The 18,531-nt window shown below is 32.9% G+C and overlaps 1 protein-coding gene and 1 pseudogene across 35 annotated transcripts in view; one reads left to right on the top strand and one right to left on the bottom strand.

Moving 5' to 3' along the window:
* PTPRD (protein tyrosine phosphatase receptor type D) overlaps positions 1 to 18,531 on the top strand; it is a 1,327,869-nt gene that overhangs the window by 442,339 nt on the left and 866,999 nt on the right. For all 35 annotated transcript variants that reach the window (XM_066988380.1, XM_066988378.1, XM_066988352.1 and 32 more), the window contains one exon: positions 12,818 to 12,861. The gene's annotated coding sequence lies outside the window, so the exon portion shown is untranslated. The remainder of the gene's footprint in view (positions 1 to 12,817; positions 12,862 to 18,531) is intronic.
* The window catches only part of LOC125181161 (E3 ubiquitin-protein ligase Topors-like), a 29,119-nt pseudogene continuing 11,129 nt past the window's right edge, over positions 542 to 18,531 (bottom strand).

The raw sequence follows: 18,531 nt of genomic DNA, 5'->3' as shown, positions 1-18,531 counted from the left end.
TGGAGAAGAATGTACTGATTTACTTATGTTATGTTTCTGGTGTTTCTCCTTATGTTTTTTCTTTTTTCTTTTTGTGACACCTCATTATGTCCATCATTTTTCATTTGTAGAATGTCTCTACACTTAGATTCCTAGTTTTTGTTGTTGTTGTTGTTGTTTTTTCTCTTATGCTTTTTCTTACTGATTGTCTGAAAGGCTATCTTCATTTTTGTAGCAGTTACTGAATTTTGGTTGTTTTCTTGAAGTCTCTCTTTTCTCTAGAACTGTGGTCTCCTTGGTTGCATTGTGAAAAGTGGGAGCTTTGTAATTCCTTTTTCCACCAGGCTTTTTGCTTTCTCTTGTATCAGTCACTGCCTGATGTATTGTTTGGTCACCTATTTGATCTGCACCTTTCATAACAGCAGTAACGTCTTTCATGGGATCACCTCCACCTATACAGATCTAGCATTTCAGTAAAGGATTGTATACTTTATTCTGGACTAGTGGCTTCCTTGAATAGTGAGCATGAGTCCTCCTCCTCCATGAGTATTCATAGCCATCTTTGACCATGTTTTGACATAAGCATGACCTTCCAAAAAGCACAACATTCCAGATATCTACTTCACAATTGTTTCTCATATAGTAATGATCATTGTATCTGCTTCTTGTTCTTGTTTAGCCATGGACTTTGCTACATGATTATGATCTGCTTACATCTCTGCATGTAGTACTGTCATGACTGAGAGAGCCTTTCTGGCTTTTTTTGAGACATGCCAGAGTCATGAGTTCTTGACTTCCTCTTGTTTCCTTTGCTCCTATGCTTGCTACTGTCTCTGATTCTTGATTGTGTCCTCAGAAGTTGGCCTTTATCAACTTTACTGCTCTGTCATGGTCTGATGAATATTACCGATTCAACTTTGTTGTGAATAGGATTGTAGACTCCTGGACAACCTTTCATTACAGGCGGAGCACATTATGTCCCTTCCTGAAGAGGTCTCCAGATCCTGTGGACATATATCTTTTACTTTACATTTGTTCTTATCATCTTTCTTCAGAGCTGCAGGAGACAAGTGATTTTTGTAACTACCTACATTTTCCCACGAGGGACTGTAACAAGCCATTCCTGCTTGGTTCGCTGTCACTACGGCTGTGAAACTGGATTGGCTGCTGTTTCTTCACATCTTCCCTTTTCTCTTCCCTGACTGACACCTCAGTGTCCAAAGACTGCTCAACTGGTTCTCATGTCCATTCAAATAATGGCTTAACATATGCCATAATAATACATTTGTCCAAAGAATCACTGATTTTTGAATCAGAATTAGTTTGTGAGAGTTTGCTGTTCAGTTCTCTTTGCAACAGAGTCCTTATTAGAATTTCTGAAACCTCTTCAGAAGAAGCTATGCTTGCATGGACCTCTTCTAAAAAGGAACATGATGGACCTGGAGTTTCATCTTACCAGAGGGCCTGATCAGTACTGGTTACAGATGAACTGTGATCTGGTCCTTGAGAATCGTCCTCAAATGGAGATGTACTAATTGATGAGTCTGAAAAGCTCAATTTGTCATGCAGTGTTGCAGGAGAATCATGTTTAACGTACTGATCATATGCCTTTGAGTTAAAAGGAGATTGGGTAGGACTGACAAATTCAGCTGAAGTGTGTTGTTCTTTTGTTAAGGTGATATGGTAAGAAAATATCCAGTCATTAGTTCTGGCAATAGAGACATTTTCTGAAGGGCTGGGAATGTACTCCTTAAAGTTAAATACAGCATAAATTAAATGGAAAATAGAACAGAAAGGACTTCCACTTCCAGGACATGCATTCTGCTTTTGTTTTTGACTGCTCCTGGGCACAACAGAACAGAAGCTTTGGAAGCAGTGATCAAATATTGTCAAATCTCACCATATAGATCGGCACTGTCTGTTAGCACTGTCTGTTGCAGCTTCCTTGTGATAGCTTTGGGTTATTGTTACCCACTGCAAAGTCCTTAGCTGCTAAATCATGTTCTATAAAGGAACCAGCAAGCCCAGCAGAAGATTGTAATTATCCACAGAAGCATGGGCAAAAAATGTGCCATTCAGACACACAAATGGATACACAGGCACAGATAGATACACTGGCACACACACACAAGCACGCACACAAGTACACCAGTGTGAAGAAAAAGTACAGGCTTCTGCAGTAGCTCAACAAGTGCATCCAAAAGGGTATATTCTGTACCGTGTACAATCCATCCTGAAAAAAGAACTTTGTGTGAAGACCACTGCAAATGCAGAAGGATGGAAGGATTCATATGAGGAGTAGTTTTCTCAGAAAAAGTCAGGCTGGTGCGGATCAGCCTTCAGGGTTGCATTTTTTAGAACCAGGTAATAATATAAAAACACAATAACAACAAGTTTCATAAAAGCAAAGTCTGAGCAACAACCACTTAAACTTTAAAATAGATATTTGAAAATATGTGGGAAGCGTAAAGATATCCCCACACATAAATAGAGAAACAGAAAACAACAACTAGGTTAATATTTTAATTGAAATGATGTACATACAACACTTTGACAACCAAAAGCTGATATTCCTGATTCCTATTTTTCTAAACAGTCATAGAAATCCAATTCTCTCATTCCTTCATACACAAAGAAGATAGTACACTGTAGAAAAATGGGTTGTCAAATCTTTATCCTACTATAATATTAGCATTTTTTTTTACTATACACTGTTTCTATTGACGTGATTTTTCTAGTTTTATAATTCTTTTTTTTAAAGGAACATGATACCTATATTTTATTATATCAATTCTAAATTAATTTGTTAATTTAGTTTATAAAGCCAGTATTTACACAATTACTACCATTTGCAAATGTTATTTTGTATTTTGGACAGTTGCTTTTATATGAACAAGGGTTTATCATCCTTCAGGAATTTACAGTAGATCCTGCAATGAAGTCGTGAATAAGCTTAAGTTTTCATTCCCAGTAAAACTGGTTGTATTGCTGTTAGGATATAATGATTTGAGAACGTTCTTCTGATAAAATGAAGACTCAATAAAAAACACAAACATGCATTTATTTAAAAAAAAAATAAAATAAAAGTAGGTCTTTATATATATTATTAATTAATATGTATGTAATTTAATTAATAATATTTAATAATTTTATAGATAAAGACCAACTGGAAACATGATTGTCTGCTAGGTGAAAGTTTTCAAATTTAATTACCACTCACTTATTTTTTTTTTTTTTTTTACCAGATGAGGGAGTTTGTCAAATTTTTAAAAAAACATTTAATTTTTAACAAATCAAATTTAAATATATATATATATGTTATTTTAAAATTAAAGTTCTACTTGCAGTCATTAATCTAAAATGTTTATATCTTTTCAGCCTAAAGTCATTGTTCCACATCAAAACTTAAGATCTTATGTCTATTATTATTATTATTATTATTATTACTATTATTGCATTTTAATAATCTTTTAGTAGTTATCTTTCATGGCACAATCATTTTTCTTTTAATTAAAAAAGTATTTTTTGAAAACTGAATGTGAATGAATTCTTTAAAATTTCAATTCTTTTTTTCAGACCCCTTTTGGATAACTCTTCACCTCTGTTAGCTGGCTTTTTGACAGTCTTTCTGATCCAATATTCATGCAAATTATATTGTCATGTTTTGTGACTTTCCTACAGTTATCACTCAGCTGTAGCCTAGATTTGCATGTTTTATTATTATTATTATTATTGTTGTTGTTATTATTATTATCGCTAATGGATTTGCAGCTAACCTATGGCTCCAGTTATGGTCAGTTGCCTTCAGTATCACCAATGTATGCATTGTGCTGATAAGTACTGTGGTTCATTTTCCTCTTGGGTAAGCACAGTTAAAAAATTGTGAGAAGGAAAGAGAGAATGAGAGAGAGAGAAACCCTCAGATTAATAATTACCATAGCCTGAGACAGGGATGGCAAAACACATTTGATTGCTTTCTAACCTTCAGTGCTGTGTAATGAAATATGGCTGTTTCAGGACAAAAAAAAATGTGATAGCTTTTTGTAGTTTTAATATTATTTCACTGCATTCCTCAAAATGGCATTTCATTCAGCATTGCCAGTGTGATAATGTTTTAATTAAAGGGCAAATCTTTCTCTAGTTATGGATTCTTTACCACATCAAAAGGACTGTCCCTAATATTTGAAGTCTCATCATTTCATATTACATTTAATTTGTTAGTTCACCTGTGTGAACTGAGTACCCTAATATGTAAAGAATCATTTGTCATGATTCAGTGGTCTAACAAAGCATGCTGAAAGGTAAAGAGATTAGTAAAAAGAAATAGAAGATTTCAACCTTATGGAACATATTATGAAATAAAATTTGAATGCAAGAGTACCCATATCACACAGGAATACAGAGGAGACTGGTGTTTTTGGTTTTTTTTTGGTATGCATTTTGCTGTATCACATACAATTTTGTATTTTTCTTGGTAAGAAAAGAAAAAAAATACAAAATTTAATTCGTCTCTAAAGATATTTTAATTCGGAGATAGTGGTTAGCATTGTATGACAAGTAAAGTGATTTTATTACATGTGATTTTATTACATGGTGATCATGAAGATCCAAGGTAGTCATGGTGAAATGGATAAACTCAGAAATTATGTATATTCAGCTACTCCACAAAATGTCCATTCCGTATATCTGCGTGTTTACATAGTTAGTATCCCATAATTCCTTTTTCTAGAGCTAAGGAAAATAAACAAAGTGGAAAGAGTGGCACCTTGCTAAGTAGCTGATTAAAATTAAAAAGAGGTGTGAATATAGATAGTCATGCTTCTATGTGAAGAATAGTCACACCTGTTCCTTCCTTATATTGCTACGTAATTTGTGTAGGTACCTCAAAATCCATATCTTGTTGGGATTTTCTGTATTATAACCATTTGCTACATCATGACATTGGTAGTAGGGTGACCGTTGGACCAGATCTCTTGAAGGTTTTTTGCAACCTTAACGATTCTATGATTTTATATCATTTGCTGACATCATAAATAACTCACGATTACTTTTGTAGCTTGCTTCCGCTGCAGATATTTTTAGAGTGTATACTGAGTGCTTGAGAAACAACAATATTCTAGAAATATTTTTTCCAGAGTTGTCCAAGCACAGAGATCTTGGAATGAATATTGACCATTTGTGTTTTATTTTTATTGCAAGGACTGGAGTCTTGCTCAGTCTTTTACCACTTGGCATTTAATATGCCCACATTATATGAGTTTTCAGCGGTAGAATTTGAAAGTTGAATACTGAAATCTGAGTCTCTGAGTGCTTGCCTTAGTTTCCCCATATATGAGTTTGGAGAGCTAAGCAAAGAAATTAAAAAAAAAAAACAACACAACAAACAAACAAAAACCCACCCTACTAAGAAAATACAAGTAGCTGGACTCTAAGTAATAAGGATAAAGGTACTTTTTAAACCCTGTTTTTTCTATATCTTTATAGAGAAATATTTATATAACTTTTACATGTCTTTGTTTATATATCTTCCCAGCTCATGCAGAACAGTATCTTCTTCAGCCCTGAACTCTGAACTCTCTTTCAAATTCTTGAGACCTTTCACCTGGTCGTTCTTTCATACCAACATGACACTTACACTTCCCTCCCACTCCACCCAGAACTGTATAGAGAATATTCAAATATTCACTCATATGATAATGTTGTCCTTTTATTCTTCCTTTTTTTTTTTTTTTTTAATTATTTTATTATTTATTTATTTATTATAGGGGCTCAAAAATACATCTGATTGCTTTTCAGTATCTGGGCAAAAGTAGGAGATGTTGATGTCTGTGGACTGAGGGTACTCTCAGCCTTCCCTACACAAAATGTTTTATTTTTCATAGAATGCTAAATAAATAAATAAGTTATAGGAACAATAAAAAGAATGGTGGAGTGATTATCATTATCTGATCTACTGGTTATTTTGTTATAAAGAAATCATGATTTTCAGAACTTCTCTGTATTCTTATATTATACAGGATGCTTGACTAAAAAGTCATCAACTCTATCTGAACTTTTTCTGAGCAATCCTACCTTCACACGGCATCTAATTTTTCCTGTTACAGATTGCAGCTTAAAAGTCACAATGCAGCTAATTGAAGGCCCTGTTGTAAGGATCATCTCATTAAATACTGAAATGCAAGCATCTCCCAAGTGAAATGTGGCAGCTGTTAAACAGTGAACAGCAATACTGCACAAGAGCTCAGGACAGTGAAAAAGAACATCATATCTAATCATAACTGCAGGAGAAGTGTTGGTAGACAGAATGCAATTACCCAAACTGGAAAGTGTCCAAAATACTAGGGTTGTCTTACATGCTCTTTCCTCTATTATTAGTGCTGGAAGAGGGGGAAAATGAGACTGGTATTGCACTACATTAATGTGTAAATCATCAGACTTTGCTAATATGTAAAACATTTAACTTCCCTTTTTTTTTTTTAAAAAAAAAAAAAGTCCCTTTTGGAAGAAAGTCTACTACATTATAGGATCAGGAAAAAACGTGAACTAATCAGGAAGTATCATCAACGTTCTTTCTTCATCGGAGTTGTCCTTTTGCATCTTGTAAGTTGTGTTCTGCAAAAGCCCTGAAGAAATGGGCCCTTTGAACTCAAAGCCAATGTTCTAGGTCAGAAATGCAACAATTCTTAAAAAGTGGTTTGAAAAAAAAAAAAAAAAAAAGAGTGAGGTTGTAACTTGAAAAGCAAGTAACAATAGGAAAGCATTCTTCTCCTTGCAGCATCATGTTGCTACATGGTGGTATTGGGTGTTTTAATATATCATTTGTACCCTCATCGATACCCATACTGCCACTCACAAATTTGTTAAAGCAAACATTTTGTTTTGGTCAGTTCTTTACTACATCCTCTTTCAAGTAAAAAGTTTATTAACAGATTTTCTTTCATAATTCACTAACATAAAAAAATATTTATTTCATCTGCAAAGGGTCCCGCCCTGTCCTTCATATATGCTGTGTCAAACAATCTGAACTTTCTACCCCACAAATGTTAATGGTATTTCCAGAAAAATTCAGGTTCAGAAAAAGCATCCTTTGAAAGTCATCACCTTCAGCCTACAATTCTGAAGGAAGAACAGCATTTGCAGTCAAGAGATGGGGCAGAAAATTCCATTTCTTTTAGACAGCTGAGACATGCTGCTTTTGAGATACTTCCTCAGAAGGAAATTACACTAAAACTAGAAACATAAAAGATAACTGTGCATAGGGGAAAGCTTTTTAATGTGTTGTACGTCGTGAAGAGTGTTACAAATAAAGCGTGTGAACTAGTTAATATCAAGTTATTTGGGGTTATTGATGGAACAGTAGATTTAAATAAGCTACCTTATACACACAAAAACAGAAAAAAAAAATCAACACTTTTACAAAAAAAAAAAAAGCTGTGTTTATAATTATGAAGAATTTTGATAGCTGATTTGATAGCTGTTTCAATAAAGCTGATAGGCTGCAGACAGAAAGCCTAAACAGTTAAGACTGTCTGGAGAAAAGGGACAGATGACAGGAGGATGAAAGTAAAGGCTTTTTTTTTGAGAGAGAGAACACACATAAACACACTGGTGTGCCTAATGGAAACATCTGACATACTTGTGGTATTTCTCAAGAATTTCTAGGTGTTAGGTAGGGTTCAGTATTCACTGGAGACAGTTTCCAGAAAGACTGAAACAAGAGACAGACATGCTTAGCTGTCATCATATAGCACCAGGGGATAGTAACAGTATTCCTATACTGAAACTTACGATGTTGTGTGGTTCTTCTCTGAGACAGGTGGCTATATGAAATCCAGTCTTGAAAACAGTTGTGCTAAAAGGCCTGAGGTGATATTGGGAAGGTGGCTGAATCACTGTAACACTAGTCATCAGTAAGTTTACCATGGTGAAGGACACAGGACAAATCACACAATCACAGAGTTTGGATTTGTTTAGTGGATGTACAGTGCTCTCTGGGTGTGTTGTGTGTGCCTTTGTTGGGAAGACTAGAGCACCTAAGACTATAGGTTCACATAAAGGATAAACAAAATAAAGCTACTGCATAAAAAAAACAAACAAACACCAAGCAACAAAGGCATAGATATGATACCTATACAAATGTGCCTGTATTAGTTTTCTGTTTTATATGTCTTGCACAGATATTTTATCTGGTTAAAATTAAACAGGAATCAAAGACAAATATTCCATCCATGTAACGGTACATGTAACGTTAATGTCAGTGTATGGTACAATTACTGTTTTATCACTCACAGGTGCAATCCAGCTGCCAAAACTAATACAGACCACTTACACAGATTCTGACCCCCTACTTCAGTCAGAGGTTCTGATGCTCTTTTATGAACAAATATGAATCATCTGAGCATAATTCTGACAACACTGTCAGTGCACATTAATATAACTTCTCTCTTTGGTGGTAACACAGTCATGATTTTGAAAGACTAATGTTAAGATATGCTTTTAGTATTATGATGTGTATATATGGTGAAAAACTACCATAATCATTAGGTCATTATAAGTATAATGGTAATGAATGATTGCATTTTATGTATAAGAGTAAAATTGTACATTTTATTTTAAAGTAACTGTTCTGGATTTAAACTAATTGCTGTTGATTAAATTTTATGCCTTTTTATAGTTAAGAAAGTCTTCATAATCTGTACTGAGAGTAAACAACCTCAGTGATTTGTGTCCAATCCTCATGCCCCAGTGGGCTTTTTCTCCTCTGGACCACTTACTCTGAGGCTTACATGAGGCTGAAATAGCAAAACAGTATTACATTTCTGGAAAGTTATACTAACAAAGGTAGTGAATGAAAATACTAGTAACATTCTTATGGACCTGACAAAAATGTGAAACATTGGAATTAGACAATGAACAACTGTTAAGTATTTCTGAGGCAGAAGACAAAGAATTAAAACATTCCTTTGAGTTAAAAAGAGTTAAAGCTCTTGCTAAATTTCAAGACTATTAGATAAAATGAAACTGAATGCAGGATACTGAATGCAGCTTATGTTGCTTTGTTTATTTTATACTAGAGAATATTCACTCAAGTGGCTAAGTGAGTTTTAGGCTTTTTCTTATGCCTATATAGGTAAGACATGATACTGACAAGCCTTCTCAATGTTTTGAACATTTTATAGGAGTAAAAATGGAGAACACACAGTATTTTATAAACCTATAATAAACCTTTATTATGTTTGTTTTGTGCTGAACTTCTGAGAGAAAACTGAAGATAAAAAAAAAATTTGACTGTATTTTAAATATTTATATTAAAAAATAAGTACTTAGGAGAGAAAGATAATGCAACCTATTATTATTATTATTATTTATTTTTTTATTTCCAAAGATCTAGTAATTGAAAATTATTATTTAGTATGAATAGGATTTTGGAGATATGTTGCGACTAGAAGAGACTCATTCATCAATCTGATTCAAAGCCCAGCTAGACAGTATTTAAGTAATCAAATGCTGATTGCCTGTGTATTGGGTTACATAAGAAAAGTCACTTAGACAGATTTGAGATTAACCACGATACAATGAGGATTTCAGGATGGTATCCCAAGAGAGCATTTTGCATGCATCTTTCTCTCTCTCTCTCTTTTTTTTTTTTTTCCCCTCTACTGTGAATTAATAATGTATTTATGCACCCATGCTTTGGAAAATGCTTTTCTATTTACTGATTTTCTTTTAACGCTTTTCTATTTATTTTCATTATGTAGGTGTTTATAACCTGTGTTTATAAGCTGTGTATTTTATCTGTTTTTACAATGTTTTGTTTCATTCCCTGCTAGTAGAATGATTTTGGTACACAAAATAATTTGACTTCAGTTTACTGACCCTACTTTGAATCTTCTTATTTTTCCTTTTTGTGCATTTGCCTGTAATTGACAAGCTTTTTGCAAGGAACCAGGTATTCCCTAGCTAACTGGCCTTTGCGAAGAAGATTCTTGAAGGCAATCAAAAAACTAAAATACCACATTTTCTTAGCTTGTAATTCCTAATAAATCATTATCAGACAAATATTCGTATGTTAAAGGCTAAACACTTTAAGCCTTTTGACAGTAATTGAGTGTATTTTCAAGAGTGGTTTAATTTTGATAGAGATTCTTTCCATATCATTACCATTTGCCTCAGACAGTGAATATTTCATAATACTGACTGTTACTGCACAGTTGGCACAAGTAAATGTACAACAGTCAAATCTAGTTTAAAGGCCTCCAGCTGCAACTTTATTAAGAAATACCATTCCATAAATAAAGTTAATGTTTAGTCAATGGCTTTATATCCATGGTGGCAACATTCATACACTCATCATCAGAACTGCAATAGCTGAACCATAAGTATCCCATTAGTGCAAGTCCCTAAAGAAGGATCAGATGCTCTTGATTAAGATGTCTCCATAATAAATCTGAGAATAGCTGTTCATGTCCTTAACATTTATCTAGGCATGGCAGCACCTTTTTAATTTTGAACTATGAGATAAAATGCACCAAATATAGGTCTCTCAGTTGTTGTCAAGAAACCCATTGTTTTTCATAAATGATCAACAAAACCTCAAATGATAGCTTTGACTTCTGTTCATTTTTGTTTGTTTTGTCTTGTTTCAGTTCCTGACACTAACTGGAATAACTGGTTAGTTCCTGGAACTATTTATTTCTGTAATTCTTGTAAACTTTAACCCCTTGAGTAATCCATAATTTGGTTACAAGTCTAGGAAAATGGACAGAGAGAGAGTAGAGGTAGGACTATTATTGAAACCCAGTTACTAACTTATTTGAAAGGACCGTTTTCCAGTATCTCTGATCATAAATGATAAATGAACATAATAAATTTTTTGGTATTTTGAACAATGGAGTAGGAGGAGTGGCAGAAAGAAGTAACAAAAATAAGTAACTGCTCCATGAGGAAACGACACTTGGCTGCCAAACAGACAACACTTGAGTGAGGGGCCGTCCCCAGGAGGTGAATGATTTGCCTACATTCAAGACTGGGTGCTTGGTGCTTTACTGTATATTTAATATCATACCAAAGGTAAAGCTCCTAATAGGACCTCCATGCTGCTGAGACGTTTTGACCCTTCACGTCCCACTGCCCTGCTGTGACACCTGCACTCTTCTGCAACACAGTTGGAGGAGTCACGGGGTAGACTGTTGCCACTCACAATAAGTCTCCCTCCAACCCTGATGGAGTATTAGTATTAAAAACCAGCCAGCCAGGCTGGCAACAGTCTTGTGGCATTTTTGTTTTGTTTTGTTTTGTTTTGTTTTTCTTTGGTTGATTTTTGTTTGGGAGGTTCTGTTTATGTTACTATTTTTCATTTGTTTGCCTTTTTTTTTTTTTTGGCAAAGGGACTAAAATTTTCAATAACTGTTTATGCCAACAGGCACATATATAGAGCAGTAATAAGCAGTATAGTCATCCATATCATGAATTGGCCATGTTATTTCTGATGGAACTCGTGACTGAAATTTTTACTGTTATTCAACTTTTATTTGTTTTCTGAACACTTGTCAATATTTCCAATAATACATTTGAAAAATCTTGATCCCAGATCAGTTTCAAATATTCATTATTTATACAGCCAAATTGCTTAAGTTTCTTCCTCTACCCCAAAAAAAAAAAAATAAAATAAAATAAATAAAAATCCTCCCTGGAATCAATCATTGTTCCCCTGTTTGGACATTTAAGATTCAACATTTCTGACTGTTGCATGGTTAAAACAAAATCTACTGGTATGGTAGATTTCAGATTCCAAATAATATTTCTAATTAATTTTAGGCCTTGCAGACCTGCAATTTCAAACTTAAGTTTTTCTGAGTAGAAGCATTTGGAATATTTATACGAGCATTGCATATAGATAGATTTCACATTAGTTGTGCTTATACACCTGTACCAACAGGAAAGAGTCTTAGGAAGTTCCTGAGCTTTTGAACATTTACACCTCCTGAATTCATGAAGATCTTAAGATACGTACATTAGAGATCTTAATATAAACGTAACGTGGGCAAATCACTTGTGAATAAAGTGCCAATTCTCAAGTCTGGTTAAAATTTCGTCCTTCTGAACTATTGCAGTCCTGAAATGGAATGTTGAAATTCTACACAAAAAATACATGTTATTGCAACACCATCAAGAACTCAGATGTAGGAACACTGATGTTAATATTGATAGACTACCATCTAATTCTTATTTTTTGAGTCCAATTTAAAAATAAGATAAATAAATAAAATAAAATAAAATAAAATAAAATAAAATAAAATAAAATAAAATAAAATAAAATATAAATAAAGAGACAACATAATATTTGATAGACTGTCTTATGCAAACACTGCGTTTTAAAACTTTACATTATAACCTTTTTATATGAGTTGGTCTTTAAATGTCATTAAAATCTGTAAATCAATGCAAGCCTACATAATGGTTCAGGCATTATGAAGATATACATTTTGAAAAGGAGACCAATAGTACAGATATTGAATTGTGAATAATTTTAAACTTTCACATATGACCACATAAACATTAAATTATGCAAATTATATTTAAAAATATTATTTTTTTAAATAAGAAAATTTGGTTACATCAGACTCAGATACAATTAGGAAATAAAGACTTACAGAAGTGGATTTCCACATTTTTTTCACTATTTTTTCCTTTCTGTTTTTTATAGATGCTGCAATGTTCATGTCTTAATTCTGACTATTCTTAACAACAAATAGAAACCGCTGTGTGCATAAAAACCTGGAGTTTGACAATTCCTCTAATTGCCACTAATATCAAACAATATTTTTTCTTATTTTAGATCTCTGTCCTGAGATACAACAACAGGATGTGCCTTGGAGAAGAGTAAGGTTTTTTTTATTACTATGATTACTATAATAATAGTCGGATACTGTGTCTCGATTTTCGATTTTTAAATGTCTCCATTATCCATGAATTTTAAAAATAGTAAACCTCTGCCACTGAGTGCTATTTACTATGTCCCACAATGTTTATTCAGGCTTCACATTGATTTCAGCAGGAGCTTTGCCTAATTAAAATTATTGTTCTGTATGTATAAATATCAATATTAATTTTTTAGTAAGTTAATATCAAATATTTAAGCATCTATATTTCTCATGACCTCCTAAAATTGTATAAATGGGAAAACATCTTAGGTGGTTTGGTTGAAAAGTAACTTTCCTCTAGAAAAATATCCCCAAAGAAGATGAACTCTTCTCACAAACAAACAAACAAACAAACAAACAAACTAACAAAAAAGTGGTGAAGTACACTTATTGGTGTTTTTTTCTTGATGTATATCTTCCATATTTAAAGACCATATAGAAAAGTGTTTGTGTTTTTAGCTTACTTGCTAATCACTGAATATTACCTTTTTCTTTTCTTTTTTTTTTTTTTTTTTCACAAGGAATGTCTCCCTTCTCTATACTATTTGGAAATGTTTTGTTTGTTTACTTGCCTGCTCGCTTGCTTTAACTGTAGAAGAGGACATAAAAATAATACACAATTCATGTCACTCTTTCAAATATCATAATTAATGAGCTTTGAAACTGAAGTATTTTTTAAACTGAAGTATTTTTTAAAAAACACCGCCAGAATCCAATCACCCAATCTCATAGCCTGGACAGATATGAACGTGCTAATATCTGTTAAATACTAGAAGCAGGCTAGAAGCAAAGTAGTATGTCAAGTCTCTGGTATGTTAAGAAGTTGTCATGGCATTGGTAGGGAAATATATCAACGTTACCGTAATGTAAATAATACTGATTTCCAAGAGGTATGTTATGCTACAATGCTGGCTGCTAATGCTTATTTTTGTGTGTTAAAGATACCACAAAGTGTGTTTGTATGGAAAAGTAAAGTTACTATAACCCTCCAGTTGTAAAAGAATACATGAGCATGCTTGGAATTTTACTGTTGGTGTTATGAATTTAGGCCTTGGATTTTACACCAAAGACTAACTCCAGTACTAAAAGAAACAAGTTCTCCAGCTAGGAGAATGAATTTTGTTTTACTGCACAGCAAAGGATGGTTGAAGGTATGAGCAATACTGAGAGTAGATCATCTGTGTCTGGCTCCTGAGAGAATCTTTAATTTTTCCTTTCCCCAAACATAAAAGCAATCTCCTACAGACACCGAAATCACTTGAGGTATATCTTCAATTTCATTTCAGTTGTCACAGTTCCTTTCCATCCAACAGAGTGGTATTAATTTTTGCCACCTCACTGCTTGAACATAAAACTTTATTACCTCAATTAATGAGTTTCATTTTCCCTTTCCTTTGATGTGTTTTGTGAGAATACACTATCCTTCCAGTCAAATTTGCAGGGCACTCTAAGAGTCATTTGACATAAACCCTTAAGCTTTGAAGCTATGCTGCCTTCAGACCTAGTGAGAAATTGGTATTTTACTTGTTTCACAAATGTCTTTTTGTTCTGAAGATATTTACTATTCACAATCATATCCTGATAATGCCTCAAGATATTTTCAGTAGACAAGAAGATATTAAGTTCTAATGGGAAGAAGGAAGCCAAAAAGGGAAAATGCAGTTTTCTTTCCTCTCAGTTATTACATTGCAGACATGAGATCATTCATAAACAAAATCCGAATAAAGCATTTAGAAGTCAGAAAGATAAACCTAAATGAAGACCTTTCCAGACAGAAGACTATATGGATACAATTTACTTTAAACTGTTGCAAGTAACAGCTAAAAGACATTTCTGGCAATCTAAACGGAAAAAGGGAAACTGAACAGAAAAATGTGTGTGTTATGTCGTTAAAGCAGTATTTTGATTCAAATATCAAAGTACAGTAGTATGCTTATGCATACCTTTTAACCAAATATGTGCTAAAATTGTATTAATTCGCATTCTTTTAACAATGACAAGTTATAAAGATATAAGCTTTAATCCCAATGACAGTGCTTATCAGAAAACAAAAGATGAATACACAAAGCATATTAATGATAATGAAAAACTCTGACATAGTAGCCTATAAATTAATCTTTATTTTTTTTCTTAGCTTCTCTCATTCTGCAATAGGTGTGTGAGTTGTGAAATGTGTTGGTTGGACTTTGAGGGGAGTGTGCCTGGGACTGCAAAGGTGCACCCACAGCAGTACTTCCAGTAACAAAGTCTTATTTTGTCAAAATGTTCCACTGTGCCCAGAGCAGTGGATACGAATGTCTCCAGAAATAGTGATCATAAAAATAGTGCCTGTGTTTATATTTGAACAAAACCTGCTGCTACAGTCTCACTTGTATAGTATCATAATCCATAGAGTTAAAAAAAAAAAAAAAAAAAAGTCCAGTAGTTTGCAGATTATTATTTCTAACCAGCAGTGTTGTCATTAGAATAAACATGCTGTTATACAAAATTCAGATTACAAAGTAAAGCTATTATGTCAACAATAGTCATCTGATAATGTTTCTGAAATTGTACTTCACTTGGTTAATCCTAGATTGCACTTATGGTGTGAAAAAAAAATAACAAAATAAATGTGCTTTTAAGTAAACTCTTAAAAAAAGGTTTATCTTTGACAAAATGCCTAAAAGAGCAGGTTTAGAATATCAGAAAATATAATGCTGAACTTCCTTTCAAAATAAAAACTATATATTTTTCCAGAGAAATGAAAATGGAGATACCAAAATTTAATTGATATAATAATTCTGTTCTGTCCTGTCAAATGGCTGACATTTAACACCTGCTTTGAATATTTGCTTTATCAATCAGAAAAATATGAAATTCCATGAAATCTCCATTAATATATAATACATTTCATTGACATGTTATATATGCCTTTGAAAAATTTGTAAGAAATGGAGTCTGGAAACAGGTACTTTCTTCATTTAAAAAGTATTTTATCTGTGCTTTTAAAATGATCCAGTCCTCAAAGACTGTAGACACTGAACAGTTTCCAATAGTTGCTCTATTCAAAGGCTAATCACCCTTGTTATAAAATAGGTTCCTTTTTTTAACCTACTCCTCTAAAAATATTAAGGTCAAAAATGCCTTTAAAATGTTGTGGATTTAAAAGGAAAGAAAATGGTTTTCAGTTCTACTTTGTTTTGATATAATCACATATGTTACCATTGCTCAAAGTCAACTAGACATCTGAAAAACATTAGACTAGAAAAAAATCTTCACCTTTCTATTTCTTTCCCTCTGAAGAGCCATCAGAAGTGTTCTGGTGCAAGGTAGAATAATTACGTTAATTATTTGCAAGTAAAGGACAAAGGTGGTATAGTTGTTATATCAACTATTATGGAATAACCTAGTTAAGGAAAGAAAATGAATATATATATATAAAAGAGTGTATATATATGTAAACTACACTATATAATGTAGAACGTATTGTGAAGATGGTTGCTCTTTCCTTATGAACACTACCTGTTACAAAGAAACAGAATAAAAATCATTCTGTGTGGTTAAACTTCAGATCAATGCTTTAAATAGATCATATATGTTAAAATAAACTTGAAGGAAATCTTGCAAAGTAAATGAGAGGAGGAAATGTGTGAATGAATGGATGAAAGTAACACACTTGAAGGGAATCTATTACATAAAGGTTTTTTGTTTGTTTTGTTTTAAAATTGTTCATACAAATCCAAAATTTTTAGAAGTGCCTAAATGTTCATGCTTTTATTTTGACATAAAAAACACTATTTTTTTTGAACGAACCATTGTAAACAAATCTGCATTTCTCAGCAAAAAGTGTTGACAATCTATTTTAATTAACTAAAGAATATGACATTAGATGTGTCATCACGCTTCAGCATCTGTATCTTAAAATGAGCTAAAAAAATTTAAAAAGCTTTTTATGCTTTGAAGTGTTTTTATATATTACCTACATTTTGTCGTTGATATACATGTATTGACATCATAGTATTCATATGACATCCAGAAAAATTCTTTCAGACTACTTCAACTGTTCGGTTCTTAACTGAGGTCCAGATAGTGTGCTTTTTGAGCAAATGGCTTCTTTGGAACTCTTGAGATAAAGATTTTTTTTTTTCAGTTCTGTCTCTCTGCACACAGCAGAAAGCTTTCTATTATTTTGTTAAGACATTTAAAAATACATATATATTTTATTTGAATGCTCCTTAAATAAGCAGACTTAGCCTTTTTATTTACTACAACCAAATTAGTAGAAAGATGTTAGTGATATTTCTAAGTGAAAATGACAACAGTTCAGTCTTAAATGTGCTAAAACCTCTTAGCTCTTTAGTAAAACAAATCTACATCCCACCTAAATATCATAGGAACAAAAGATGAGATAGGTATAAATAGGGCAATTTTATAGTCTCATACAATGGTTATGCAGCATATGGTTCAAATTAGCGTAGCTCCTCCCCCCCCCAAAAAAAAAAATTCAGAAAACTTTTTACGACTATGTCTTTGACTAAATCACATCTCATTCCCCTCGAGTATTCTGAAGCGACTCTGAAAAGCAAAACCTTAACACATTATTCCTATTACATCTGAGAAGGTCCTGAAAAATTTTCAGTGTTTTTTTTTTTACTTAATCCAACACACACACACACACACACACAAACAAACAAACAAACGAAAAACACTTATGTTAATTATAATGGCAAAAGAAAGGCTAATTAGTCTTCCAAAGACAAATCCTAAAGGTGATGTGCCTTAGATAACTGTATCAGAGAACCTTACAGTTTTTGCATCAACTACTGGAAATCAACTGAACCAAAAATAAAATAATCATTTACATTTTGTGAAAAGAAAAAAAAAGTCTCTTCTTGGGGAGATCTCCACCATCAGAATCCATCCAGTCATCTAGACTAGAATGAGTATAATTTTCAATTTCAGTAAAAGTTTCAGTTTGCTGATAGGAACTTTCCTCTCTAAAGAAGCACAAACAGAAGACCTCAGGTGTATTAACCAATTGGCACAAGTTTCTAAATTCTTTGCAATGTATAGCAAGCAATGTAAGGCACACGGTTTTAGTATTATGGTGTTTTTTGTGAACTTAACATGTTAAGAAGCCTATAGCAGCTAGGTTTTTCCCTCTGGATATGAGGTTTTACTACTGCAACATTGTTAACATATTTCTTACATAGCTTATTTTTATATATGATCTGCTGATATCCATGTAAAAATCCCAGATACTCACCCTTTTTTGAAATAGTGAATTTACTCAGTTCTTCATTTCCTCTGGAAAGTTTTGTTTGAAAGGTAGTAGTAAAATCAACTGAAAGGTATCTTCTAAAACTTATATGTCAGATGCTGCTAAAATTGTTGTAAACATTGGTCAGTTTCTGCAGTAAAACCTACATCTATTAGGTTGCTTTCATTTTCCAATTTTTATAACATTGCATTGAATTCATAGCATTGCAGAGAAAAAAAAAAAAACAAACAAAGAAAAAAAAAAACAGTTCGTGATTGGTCTTTTTGTTTCCTTATGCTGTTTTGATACTGAAGATGTTAAAAGATTTTTTTCAAAAGACTGCTCACAGTATAGGCATATACAAAATAACATAAATATACATCACGGTGT

The sequence above is a fragment of the Anser cygnoides genome, chromosome Z (genome assembly GCF_040182565.1).
Source record: "Anser cygnoides isolate HZ-2024a breed goose chromosome Z, Taihu_goose_T2T_genome, whole genome shotgun sequence".
Classification (NCBI taxonomy): domain Eukaryota; kingdom Metazoa; phylum Chordata; class Aves; order Anseriformes; family Anatidae; genus Anser; species Anser cygnoides.
Note: the sequence above shows the minus strand (reverse complement) of the source record. Positions and strands in the feature narration are given on the sequence as shown.